Here is a 13,742-nt window from a genome sequence, read left to right on the forward strand (position 1 = left end):
CATACATATGTACATAGACTATGAATTATCTTTATCAGTTTTAATTTAAGTATTTTCATGTACATACATACTTACATACATATTTACCAATACATAAATGTAAGTGCCGAAATAAATAGTACTTTAATACGAAATTTCAAAAAGTATTCAAAAAAATGACACCATATTTTACATATAGAAGCATAACCCTTATGAAAATACATGAAAATACTTAAATTAAAACTGATAAAGATAATTCATAGTCTATGTACATATGTATGTATATTTATTTAATTCTGCACTTAACTTAATAAAAACTGATTAAAACCAAATAGTTTTGCTTAGTTGAAACCATATTTTACATATAGAAGCATAACCCTTTCATTTGACACCTAATTTTTTTTAATCCAATGAACGGTCCAGATTTTAAAATCTTAGATAGCCTCTTCGTTTGACACCTCACTATTGAAAACCGGGTGAACAATGTAAATATTAAATTTTTTAGACAGGTGGAAACCCTATCCAAAAAAAAAAAAAACTTATTGAAATTTTTCAGGCCCAGCCCTTTCTTTTAACGCCTTATTTTTTTAATCCAACGAACCGTGCAGATTTTATCATTTTTAAAAAGGTGGCAATCCTATTCAAAAAAATAAAAACATATTTAATATCCAAAGGCCAAGGCCTTTCATTTGTCCCCTCATTTTTGAATATCATGCAAAGGATGTAAATATCCTCATTTTGTAGAGGCGGCAACTCTATTCAAAAAACAAATCCTTATTGTACGTACTCAGGCCCAGTCCTTTCATTTGACACTGTAGTATTCTTTCTTCAATTAAAATCATTTTAATTTTGCAGGAAAGTTCTTTTTCTTCTTTATTCTTTGTCAGTATAGTCTTGACATTTTATTATATTTTCCGTTGCTTTAGAGCGGTTTTTTTTCCAAATCTCGCTCCTCCTCATGCAAACAAAACTCCTCCAACTTTTCTTTCAAAAATTCTATTACAGGCCCTTTCTGTGGCACACCAAATAATATACCTGGTGTTGTACCAATGCTTCGACGATGCGAGTTATTTAAAACGAACTCTATGTTCGGCAAAATTTTATCAAAGCTATAAATCACCACAGCATTAGTAATTTTGACAATCATTGGTGCCAAAGTGCGATTAATTCTTTCCACTTGTTTTTATATGTTTTACATTCGAATTTAAAAATAATTGAAATTCGTTTGAAGTAAATGCACTTCCTCTATCTGAAACTAAAATTTTAGGTCGGCCAAAGTATTGAAATATAACTTAAGGCAACTTATAGCTTCATTGGATCCAGCAGTTCGTGTCGGAAAAAGCTTAAAAAATTTTGTAAAATCATCCACAACTAAAAATACATATTTTTTTACAGTCCTCTAACGATATGGGACCAAAGTGGTCAATGTGTATGGTGTCAAAAGGTACATTTCCTTTTGGAATATTATGCAAAAACCCCTCGTGTCGTCCCTGATTTGCAGCAAACGTAATACATTTAGACAATTGTCAATATGAGCTTTAATTTTCTTCTTAGCATCAGGGATCCAATAAGTTTTTGATATTGAATGCAACACTTTATCACATCCTAAATGACCCATTTCATCGTGATATATGCGTAATATATTTTCTTCCATCTCCTTTGGAACATAAAATAAAATTTCCTTTCCAACCTTTCGATACACAAGTCCGTTCCTCATTTCGAATACTTTACTATCCTTTTTCTCCAACTCTTCCCGAATCCGTGTTTTAACTTGATCTCTGTTCTGGAAAATCGATAAGTTCTGTTCAAAACTAGCACATTTGAAATTCTACTTAATGCGTCCACATGTTGCATCTTTGAACCATTTCGATGCTCTAAATTGTAATCAAAATTTTCTAGTTCCAGAGCTCATCTGGCGATCCTAGGATTTACTTCTCGTTTGTTTAGTGTAAGCGTCAAAGAATTACAATCAGTCACAATACGAAACTTTAATCTCTGCAAATGGCATTCTACAAAATTCGAACTGCCCCAAACTTTCTTCTTTTAGTTTCACAACTTATTTCATTATTATCAATAAATTACTCTTTCTTATCTAAACCAATTTTCATTGAACTGCAAAATTCTTTCTCAAAGCTAGTACTATCATCATCCATGATCCTACTCATTTCATTTTTAAGTTTCCATTTAGCTAAGTTCAAGTAATCCCTACCTAAAATTACAGAATATGACATAGTTTCTTCTGGAACAACAGACAAACTCAACTCTACTTGATTATTGTTGTATAAAATTATACATTTTAATTGGCCAATCATTTTAAGTTGGCATTTATTAATACCGAAAAACTTAAATTCAGATTTATAGATTCTTATAAGAACATTGGGCACGAACTGTTGGCGAATTAAACTTATTGCACTGCCAGTGTCAATTAGAGTACCTAATCTTGAATGAAACTTGTAACTACCTTTTATAAAACAATATTCAATGTACCTTACATAATCATCACAATTGTCATCATCTTGCTCCCCAACGTGATGAACCTTCCTTTTTGGGCATTCAGCAGCATAGTGTCCTAATTGTGCACATACGTGGCATGCTCCTTTTTCACGTTTCGGTTTGCGACATGACCTAGCGAATTGCAATTGAAACACGTCTTCGATTTTGATTGCTGAAACGCTTTATCGTTGCACTACTACCGACCTTCATCAACTTAACTCTTTGAAAAGCTTCGAGCAAGCTTTGTTTATTACTGATACGCTTTATTTTTGCTTGCGAACGTAAAAAAAAATCAGGAATTCCTTCAATAATGTGTTCTAATAAGTCGGCCTCATTCATCAAAATTTTATTTGATAATATTAACTTTTCATTGAAATATTCCTGGAACGATTCATTAGAATGCCACTTTCTTCCTTCGAATTCCTTCATTAAAGCTAGTCGCCTTGAGCGATGTTTAAACAACATCCGCATTTCCCCCAGTAAATTTGCAACACTCATTATATCAGATCGTGAATAAAACCACTTTTAAAGTCGACCTTTTAATTTAATTGAAATGAGAGCCTTCGTATTGTTTTCATATAAAACGTATGCGGTTTGTACATTTTTCAGCTGAGCTTCCCACTGCTGAAAATAGCCACAGTTGCCAGTAAAGTCTGGTATTATTTCTTTTGCCAGCATAAAATTCTTCATACTAGTAAAACCAGTGCCTGAACTAGTGCATATTTCATAGTCATTAGAGTTTTGTTGTTTATTAATTTTTGTCAGCATCTCATTTTCTCTTTTAAGTAACTCGTTCTCTCTTTTTTGCATTTCATTTTCTCTTTCATTATTTCTAATTCATTTTTCAATAGTTCCCACTCATTTGCTTGAATATCCATTCGCTTTCCGTTTCCGTTTTACCTTGTATTTGCCCCGCTGTACTCGTTTTGACTACTTTCACCATTACAATTCATCAACTGCCCATGTCTGCCGACGCTCGCCTCGTCGCCACCATACACGTCGACGCCCCGTATGTCGTTATCAACTAAAGCAGCTTTTACCGGCAGCAGGTATTACCACCGATACCGCCTGCTTTAAAAATTTCGCCAATTGAAGCACATGCTCGATTATCTACACTACTGGTTTCGCAGTTGCGTTCAGGTAGCAGAAAATCACCTCGATTATGCAAACTGACCAAACGGAGCACCAGTTCGTTTTTGGTGCCGCTGTTCTCCTCCCCAAGCTTTCGCAGCCATGTTTTCAGCTGCGCAACGGTATATGTTTTTAAAACATCCAAAACTTCGTTGGAAGGCGTGTCCATACCGCTTCTGATTATTGTAGTATTCTTTCTTCAATTAAAATAATTTTAATTTTGCAGGAAAGTTCTTTTTCTTCTTTATTCTTTGTCAGTATATTTATGAATGAAAAATTCTTTGTATGTTACATTTATAAGTTCTTTACCTACCCAGCAAAAAATGGGACTAATCCGGGATGACTCCGGGAGCAATCGCAAAGGAGCATGCGAATAATACCACTTTTGATCTCTTTATATGGAATGAACTGTTCGCTTTTGTTCGAGCATGTCCTATGAAGAGACTACTTGTTCACCTTTATACCCGAACGGGTATAAAAAGCGACTAGTCACTTTTAAAAAATAAAAATAAAAATTTGCGCCAGCTGAGATTCGAACCGGGGTGCTCAGTTTTGTTAGACGAATACTCTCTCTGCGTGCCAACGCCACATACGAAATTTCATTGACTAAGTGCGTACATATCATTAAATCGTTAATAGTACCCGTTAGAGATGAGTTGGGGACTAATTGATCTCCAATTATACCCATAAGAGATGAGACGAGACTATTTGATCCCCATTAGTACCCGTATGAGACTAGTTGCGACTAATTAATGCCCTATTGTACCCGATTGAGAGTAATCTCGGAATACTCTCTTTAGAGATTAGTCGCACAATTTTTTGCAGGGTAGAGCTACTACAGTTACAAGTGTGTTACAATTGAGATACATATGTTACAGTAGGTGTGCTACAGTTAATATGTGCTACAACACCCTATTTTTTTAATCCAACGAACCGTGCAGATTTTATAATTTTTTAAAGTTGGCAATCCTATTCAAAAAATAAAAACTTATTTCATATCTAGAGGCCAAGCGCTTTCATTTGCACCTCATTTATGAAAATCAAATGAACGGTGAAAATCTTATGCAATTAACAAAATTGCCTTCGGATAGAATAGTATCTCTAGCCATATCAACTTTCCGCGAATGTTTGACGCAGAATTTACATTCACTTATGAACGAGAACGGCAGCAGTGAACGTTCGCGAAGGCATCGATGCCACTTATAGCTAGGGATAAAACGATACCATGGAAGTATCCTGTACCTGTACTTGGAACTAGCATCGAAAGAAAGTATCGATACCTACTAAGTATCGGGCCAAAAGTATCGATACCTACTTATACCGATATTTGTAACTATAAGAATTGGTTGTATAAAAAATACTATCACATATCTATGAATTTATGTCAAAATAACTGATGTGACAATTATTTTTGATTTTAGGCGAATTTTTAAGGAAAACTTTAAGTTTTAAAACATATTTTTTTAGGATGGCCTCCCAAAATACAAGTGCAAAGTTGTTTTTAAAAAAGTTCACACAGTTTTGTTAACATAATTTTCATCTTTTTTAAATACGTATTTTATTTGTTATACATAAATATTTATTTTGTACAAAGAGAAAGCGATTGAGATCAAATTTTTTATAATTTAATTCATACAAATTAGTTATTTACTACTACTAATCGGCTTTCAGCCCAGTCTTCTTCAATGGATCTCATCTTACCTCTCTGATAGAACACAAAGAGTTATTGTTAATAATTGTTCTTCCAACATCATTAAAGTTTCTTCAGGGGTTCCTCAGGGAAGCCACCTTGGTCCGATTCTGTTCCTGATATTCATTAATGATATTTCTTCTATAATAAAACATTCAAAATTTTTAATGTATGCCGATGATGTGAAACTTTTTAAAACATTGTCCTCTATCGAAGAAAAGTCTTTGTTACAAGCGAATCTGAACAACGTGGTTAGTTGGTGTAATACAAACTATATGCCACTAAACCTTCAAAAATGTAAAGTTATGTGTTTCTCTCGGAGGGCTGTTCAACCAGCTGTTTATTCAATATCAAATTATAATCCGGAGCAGGTATCCAATTTTGTCGATCTTGGTATAACAATGGATTCCAAACTCAATTTCAACCATCATATTAATGTTACAGTCAATAAAGCCAAAGCCGTTTTTGCATTTGTAAGGCGATGGTCAAAAGAGTTCAAAGATCCTTATGCTACAAAAGCTCTTTTTACCAGTTTAGTTAGACCTATACTAGAATACGGATCTATTGTTTGGAATCCCCGCTACCAAGTTCATTCAGAAAGGATTGAATCAATTCAAAAACAATTCTTGCTTTTTGCATTGCGTAATTTTAACTGGGATTCAAATTATAATCTCCCCCTTACACAAGTCGTCTAAAGCTCATAAATTTGCCTACACTCGCAAGTCGTAGAGAAATGCTGGGTATAATATTTATCGTAAAATTAATGACAGGCTTGATTAATAGCCCGGCCCTCCTGGCTGAGGTAAATTTTAATGTTCCTTCTCGAGTGTCAAGACACTTTCGACCTCTATTTTTAAAGCCACGCAAAACTAATTTTGAACTAAACGAATCATTCCGTGGTTTATGTCAAGATTTTAACTGTCATTCCAGCACGTTTGACGTATCGGACTCGATTGTTACTATAAAGAAAACTATTATTTCCACTCTCAATAATTGAAATACTATCTTTAGCATATCCAATCAGCTGATGAATTTGATTCTGTAGCTGAATAGTTTAAGATCTCGACACTTAACAAACTCCTGTTTCCACTACTCGGCACCAAATAACTAAAAAAAAAACAAAAGGTTCCGTATGTCATGCGCCCCTCGTGTCGGTTGGGCGGGAATGGAGGGTAAAAAGCCGTTGGGATTAATTAATTACTAAAAGTTATCTCTATTACAACACTGTTCAACATCAGTTTTGCAAAGTACTTAACTATGGTATATTTCTGAAAGAAGTAATCATTTTGACAATTTTTGGAGGGCAAATTTATAGCGTATTGTAGGCATTCATATCGCTAGCTTACAGTGAAAAATTGCTAAGTCCATTTGTAGAAAATTTATAGTGGAGGAAAAAACTTTTCAAAACATTTCCTTCAAGAATATTGCAGAAGATTCCGTTGCAAATTAAAAGATTTAGAATTTTTTGAGAGTTCGCCGATTTTTCTGTGCCTCTCTTGGACTTAGTTTAATTGGATACAAACGGGTAGAAATAAAACAAGCACGTTAGTTAATCCTTTTGGAGACGTTGCGTTTTTAATTCGCCTTGCTTCCTATATCCAAATATAAGTTTTCACAAAAAGTGGACTTAGTAACTTTTCACTTTAAGCTAGTGATATGTTATAGAGATGACAATAGGTTTTTCTTTGCAGGACTTTCTTTTCATTGTCAACTAAGCTGCCAAAATTTTTTAACTATTAACAATAAACAATAAAAATTTGATTAAAAAATAAAAATACGCGAATAAAATTGTCACTGTATCGCGTCTCGATGTAAGTACTTTCTTCCGATACCTACTCAGTACTCGGTTCGCAAGTATCGATACCAAAATTACTCGGGCGAAAAGTATCGAGTATGTACTTGTATTTACTAGTATCGTTTTGTCCCTGCTTATAGCTACATATATGAACGCACGCTGTTTGGTCTACCATGATTCAATAATAGAAGGTTCGATATCCTGGCAGTTGTCTCGCTCCCTCATTCTGCCTAAGCCTGTGTTGCTTTCTTTTTTGATTTATAGAAACTACTACTAAAATACAAGGAGAAATATTGTCTTCGTATAAAAAGTTTAACAGGCAACACTGCCCATATTTTCATCGATTGTTTCGTGGAAATTCATTTTCTTATTGCTCAAATTCAAGTAAATATGCCAAAAAAATCAAAAATAATGCAAATATTTTGAATTAAAACAATAATTTACATATTTATTTGCAGGGTATCGGAGTTATTCATAATTAGTATTCAAAAAGTAGCGTTTTACAAGTGCAGCCGTTGCAAGTAAGTTTTGCGTGCTAGAATCCCTGTGTGTCCGTCCACGTATGGGTAGTGCAGTCCACTCGGAACTACTTTGGTCAAGTCCAGCCGTTGCATACTTACAAATAAATGTGAAAGTACAAATATTAGTGAACATATTTTCTTGTGCAGGTCAGGATCATTTGGGTGTCCGTACACGTTTGCTGGTGCATGTATTTTTACCACTGCAGCCTTTTGGGTTGGTTAGGTGCAGCCTTTGCATATTTACAAGTAAGTATACCACTCCATAAAAGCGAAAGGGGAAAGACATATTAATATAGATGTTTTTTTGTGCAGGTCAGGACGTTTGTGTGTCCGTCCACATTCGCTGGTGCAGGGATTTACTCTTTTGAAGAAGTGCTTCGATAGACCTCTTCATGCTGATTTCAACTATCACTGAATTAATAAGGTTCTATGAAGTGCTAAGTCTCGTTTTGCTGTTACAGTTGTAAACTCCGTAGTAGTTAATTAGAAATACTTCGTAATCTCGTAAATAAAATTAAGCAAGTTTACTAGGTTTCTGAGGTAACGAGACAATTACACGTTTAGATCAATTGTCCTTAAGTTTTACTAATTAATTAAGCTTTTAATGATATAATTTTTAAATGTAACAAATATAATCATTCACAAGATTGATTGCAGAAAATAGTAGAAAACATTACCAATTTACATTTTAAAAAGACCAAATGAAATTAAATTGCGATATTGAAGACATATTTTTAAAGTTTAACCAATATAATGATTTGCAAGACTGATTGGAGAAAAATTAAAAAACATTCAAAAAAATTAGATTATTAAATAACCAAATGTAACTAAATTAGGATACTCAAGATCTAACTTTTAAATTCCACCAATATAATGAGTAACAAGACTGATTGGAGAAAATAGTTGAAAACATTACCAAAAATTTACATTTTTAAAAAACTAAATGTAATTCAAGTTAAGCTGTTAATGATAGTTTTTAACAAATATAATGATTAACAAGACTTATTGGAGACTAATTAAAAATATAGCTGAACTCGTCACTCTACCACAAATTACTTGTCAACAATGATGTTAATACCGACCAAAGTTGACTAGTCAAACCTGATGTTGGAACTTGTCACAGTTGAGCCATCATAATTGATGCATAAACCTGTCAAAATTGAGGAATCACACTTGATGTTCATACCTAACACTGTTGATTCAAATACAAAAATCACATTTTAACCGTATTGAAATAAATTTAATTAAAATTCATTTACTTTAGTACTATATTACATACATGTGTAAATTATACATTTCTAAAATCTAGTAAACATGTATTTTTTACCAAATAAAAATATATTAAAGTAAATATCTAGATGATAACACTTTGCGCCATGCTTTGCAGCCGATTTTGCAATTTGCTTGCCCCTGTCTGAAAACTATCTGATTCCGAAGTAAGGCCGTTTGCTTAAATGTAAGAAAAATATAGAGTTAATATAAAAACAGATCACAAAAAACGTTACTTACATTTGCTTCCAGTTTGACAATGCGAGCGTTTAGCATTTTCTGTCCATTGATTGTTTCCCTCAATGCTTCCATAATTTCTTAAAAGAAAATATTATACTATGTCTCCATTGAGAGATTTATCCATTAAGATTTAATAAATCCAGTTGCTAAATCACAACCGTCTCTATTACCACAACGAGATATGTTTGACGTTCATATTTTTAAATATTTGACGTTTGCTTATGTATGATTTTATAAATACAGTTGCGGACATTGATATACAGACAGATAAAAGGAAGGTACCAAGCGGAATTTCATTATATGAATTCTGAATATTATTGGCTTCTTATTCGTGGTAAATATGTATGTATAATATATAGTTTGGAAAGTGTAAAGAATGGTACCATATTCCGAATCATTTTCCCGAATTTAAGAAAAATTATCAAAACGGTAAAAAACATTTGCGGAAAGAAAAATTTTTGTAGAACTCTCTTGTTCATAGGAGGGAACCGAAAATCCAATCGTGGGCCTTTGGCATATCATGAATACGAACTGAGTTCTAGAGGATATTCGGTGCAATGTTATCGAAGCAGAACCATTACCGAAATTTATAAATTTTTTATCGCAGCGCGTAAATGACTTATAGAAAGCGGAGAAGACTCTGCATGATATTACTATAAATCATTTCTTAAAAATTTTTAGTTTTTAAAATAATATTTTCTTAATTTATTACAACCAAAGTTATGCAAATATGTATTACTAATTTTCCTCCCAAACTAACAAAAATATAAAAATCCCTAAAAATACGAAAATTCATGTTTTTATGATAGGCTAGATTTCAAGGTCCTCAACTGTATATTGAAAACACAAATGTCATTTGACTTATGGCATGTGAATTTGTGGTTGCCACATCCAACAAATTGTTCTTATTGATCAATATTATTGAAGATTTGACGAAGATTTAACTTAAATCTACTGCCTTTCGAGATTTAATTTTGTATGGTAAATCTCCAAAGGTTTAACGTCAAATCTCGTCAGAGGGCTAAATCTTCATTAAATCTCACAATGGAGACATAGTATTAAATAGACAATCAGACTTGATTTATGAATGAATTTTAAATATTTTGGAGTCCAACTTTGATTTAAATTTTTTTGGTTTTGCTTACCGTCTTTCTCTGGCAAACTGGCTTCAATGGACTCCTCGAATATATCGCCTGACAAACTCATGTAAAAGTACATAACTTATTATTACATTGTTGTATTATGTTTTTGTTATTTATGGCCTTATAACAATTATATTCAACAATTTGTATGAGCTTGAGGCCGTTTTCAGTGAAAACTTATTGTGGAAAAGCAACAATAATTTGAAAATATGGTAGAAGTGATAGCTATTTCGGAAATCACCACATTTCCTCATCAGACTTCTTTCGAACCGACGATCACCACTGACTCAGCCAGTTGCCTACGCACTGTGCTAAGTTGTCTTGTTAATTCTTGTTGCTTATTTTCCACTATTTCACTTTGCTAAGCCAACTACAATCAAGCGCAGCTATTCCGCTGCAATTCACTTGATCATTTGGTTGTTGGTTTTGTCGGTTTTTGTTAATATTTCAATTATTAGAATGTTTAACTTTTTAGGTGTGCTCGTCCTTAAGTTATTTGTTTTTGTTATTTTTATGGCCTTTTTAACAATTATATTCAACAATTTTTATGAGCTCGAGGCCGTTTTCAGTGAAAACTTATTGTGGAAAAGCAACAATAATTTGAAAAAATGGTAGAAGTGATAGCTATTTCGGAAATCACCACATTCCCTCATCAGACTTCTTTCAGTAGGATTCGAACCGACGATCCCACTGACTCAGCCAGTTGCATATGCACCGTGCTAAGTACGCATTTTAAATTATCGTTTGCTTTTTCCACTATTTTCATTTTTGATATGCCAACACAATCAAGCGCAGCTATTCCGCTGCAATTCACTTGATCATGTGGTTGTTGGTATTGCTGGTTTTTGCTAATAATTCTATTTTTAGAATGTTTAACTTTTAGGTGTGCTCGTCCTTAAGTTATTTGTTTTTGTTATTTTTTTGGCCTTATAGCCATTATATTCAACAATTTATATTGAGCTTGAGGCCTTTATAAATGAAAATTTATTGTGGAAAAAAGCTCCGCAATTTCTCAAGCTTTCGCCGGAATACACTCTTTATTTTCCGCAAGGTTTATAATCCTAAACTGGGACAATCAATATCTTCAACCGTACGGAAGTGTCCATGAATTTAAACATTAACAAAAGAAATTAAACTAATTATATCCAACCATAAACACAACTCACTTGCGCTATAAACAAAACAAAGCAAATAAATAACACTAATAAAACAACAACCACATAGTGTCCGCTGTCTAGAACGTACACTGTGCCAATTTCTGTATACTTTGCCCATTAGCTGCTTCACTCTCGCACAGGCTACTTTCGGACTGAAAAAATTACAGATTTAAGGTATCTTTCTAACCAAAGCTAAAATGTTGGAAAAATTTGCAAAAGTGTTAGTACGGAAAATGTTTGTGTTAGTTTCTGTCACACATTTCTAGCAGGGGTTGCTATTTGGACTCTGTATATTGTATATACATTTTTATAACATTTAAACATACCATAAATGAAAAATATTATGAAATCTTTTATTGTTTTCTTTTCGAAGGCACAAAATAACATAAATATGTAAGTGGATCAAAAGGTGACAAGTATGTGTAAGCATGAGGATGTTAGCGAAATAGAAAAAAAGGGAGTTTAATATAAATTTTTTGGGAGGTTGCATTAAGCAGGGATCACACGATTTGTACAGAGTGCTGTTGTCTAGAAATTTTTATCAAGAATGAGTTCTGCTCAATAACAACTTTCCTAACAACTCCACGTAACTTCCATGTAACGGTGAAAATGGCCAAATCTGTACAAATGTACAAATGTTGTGATCCCTACTTTAGAATACCGATTACATATTATTTAGTAATAGAATCTAAAACCAAGAGAAATGCATTACATTATTTATCATTTACTACTTTTACTACTTTTCCCACTGAATGCAATACCACGTATGAAGTGGCATAGAAACAATTTTATTTGGTTACCATGTCTCAATGCTTCCATACTTCAAAAATTTAATAGTGCATAATTATAGTAGAAGCTTATATTTAGTAAGTTTAGTTAGGAAACGTTTCAAAAGTTTTGAAGAATATAAGTTTCTTCGCTCTTGTGTGAAATTTTCGGACTATCTTTTACGTGGTATTGCATTTGGCGGATACGAGGTATTGCGACGATACGCGATGTTTACTTTAGCACCTACTCACTCTCTGCCCATGCCTAGTAAAAAGCAATAAAAAAGAACGAAATAAGTACAAGTATCATACGAATTCAAAATGGTTGTATTTGACTTGAAGTTTCTTTTGATTTGAAAAGGGTTTCATTTGACTTGAAAATGATTTCATTTGAATTGCAAATGATTTCATATGATATGAAAAAGGTTTCAGTTGATTTAAAAAAAGTTTCCTTTGGCTTGAAAAGGGTTTCATTTGACCGGAAAATGCTATATTTAATTCAATTTGTATATAAAAACGCATTTCAGCACTACCAGACTACTCTTCCTACTACCTTTTCACAAATGGGGATGAAATTTTTACCCTCATCTCTTTCCTTTTCAAATGCAACCTTAAAAGGCAGTCGATTGACACAAATGTCAATATTTATCCAAGCTTGTATTATTGAATCACGACCAATGCGCGTACGAACAACAGCGAAAATTTTTTCTACCTAACATTCGCGAACGACCTGGACTTGATTTATGCTTCTCGTTCACGAAGGAGAATCAATATAGAATATTTGATACGTTCACGTTCGCGTATAAAATCATAAATGCATGTACAATGTTTTTTAAGACAACATTTATTGTTTTGTCTATAATCTTTTATTTATTTTTATTTTACTTTTAAAGTTTGTTTGTTATTCAGGATCTGAAAAAAAAAAATACTACTGCCACTACTAATTACATACATAATTTACTCAGTGTACCTACTTATTCAACAATAATGCGACATCAACCTGCTTCATCTAATGTTTGCATGCAACTAAATAAAATTTGTTGCTCTTTGCAGAAATTTTGGGCAAGAAAATCTTTCGTCGCAAAATGTAATTAATTTTTATTTATAGCTATGATATTCCACATTATTATTCTTAATTTTTATAAGTCGAAAGTTTATTTATAATATCATTGCCCAACAAAACAAAAATTTAACTTGCTAGTGTATTTTTTTGTTCTTCTATATATACCGTTCCACTATTGGAGCAGTAGGATAATATACCAATGTAAGATGTATGCAGAAGTGGACTTAGTTTTGTTCAGTTATTTATTTGGCTTTGTTTTAGATTGTCCTTAAATGAAATTATTTCACAACTAGAAGAAGATGACGATGTATTCTCCGCAGATATATACATAACGCCACCGGAAAATAACGATAAGAGCGACGAAGATAGCGGCGATGAGGAATCTGCTAATATAAACAATTTTTCAAGATGCCAGCTATTAGCGGAAGCTGAATTTCGAGCGACAGTATCATCTCATAATGAATTGGGCACAGTTGAAGACCTTCTGAATGACTC

The sequence above is a fragment of the Rhagoletis pomonella genome, unplaced genomic scaffold (genome assembly GCF_013731165.1).
Source record: "Rhagoletis pomonella isolate Grant_MI unplaced genomic scaffold, Rhpom_1.0 Rhpom_scaffold_00017, whole genome shotgun sequence".
Lineage (NCBI taxonomy): Eukaryota > Metazoa > Arthropoda > Insecta > Diptera > Tephritidae > Rhagoletis > Rhagoletis pomonella.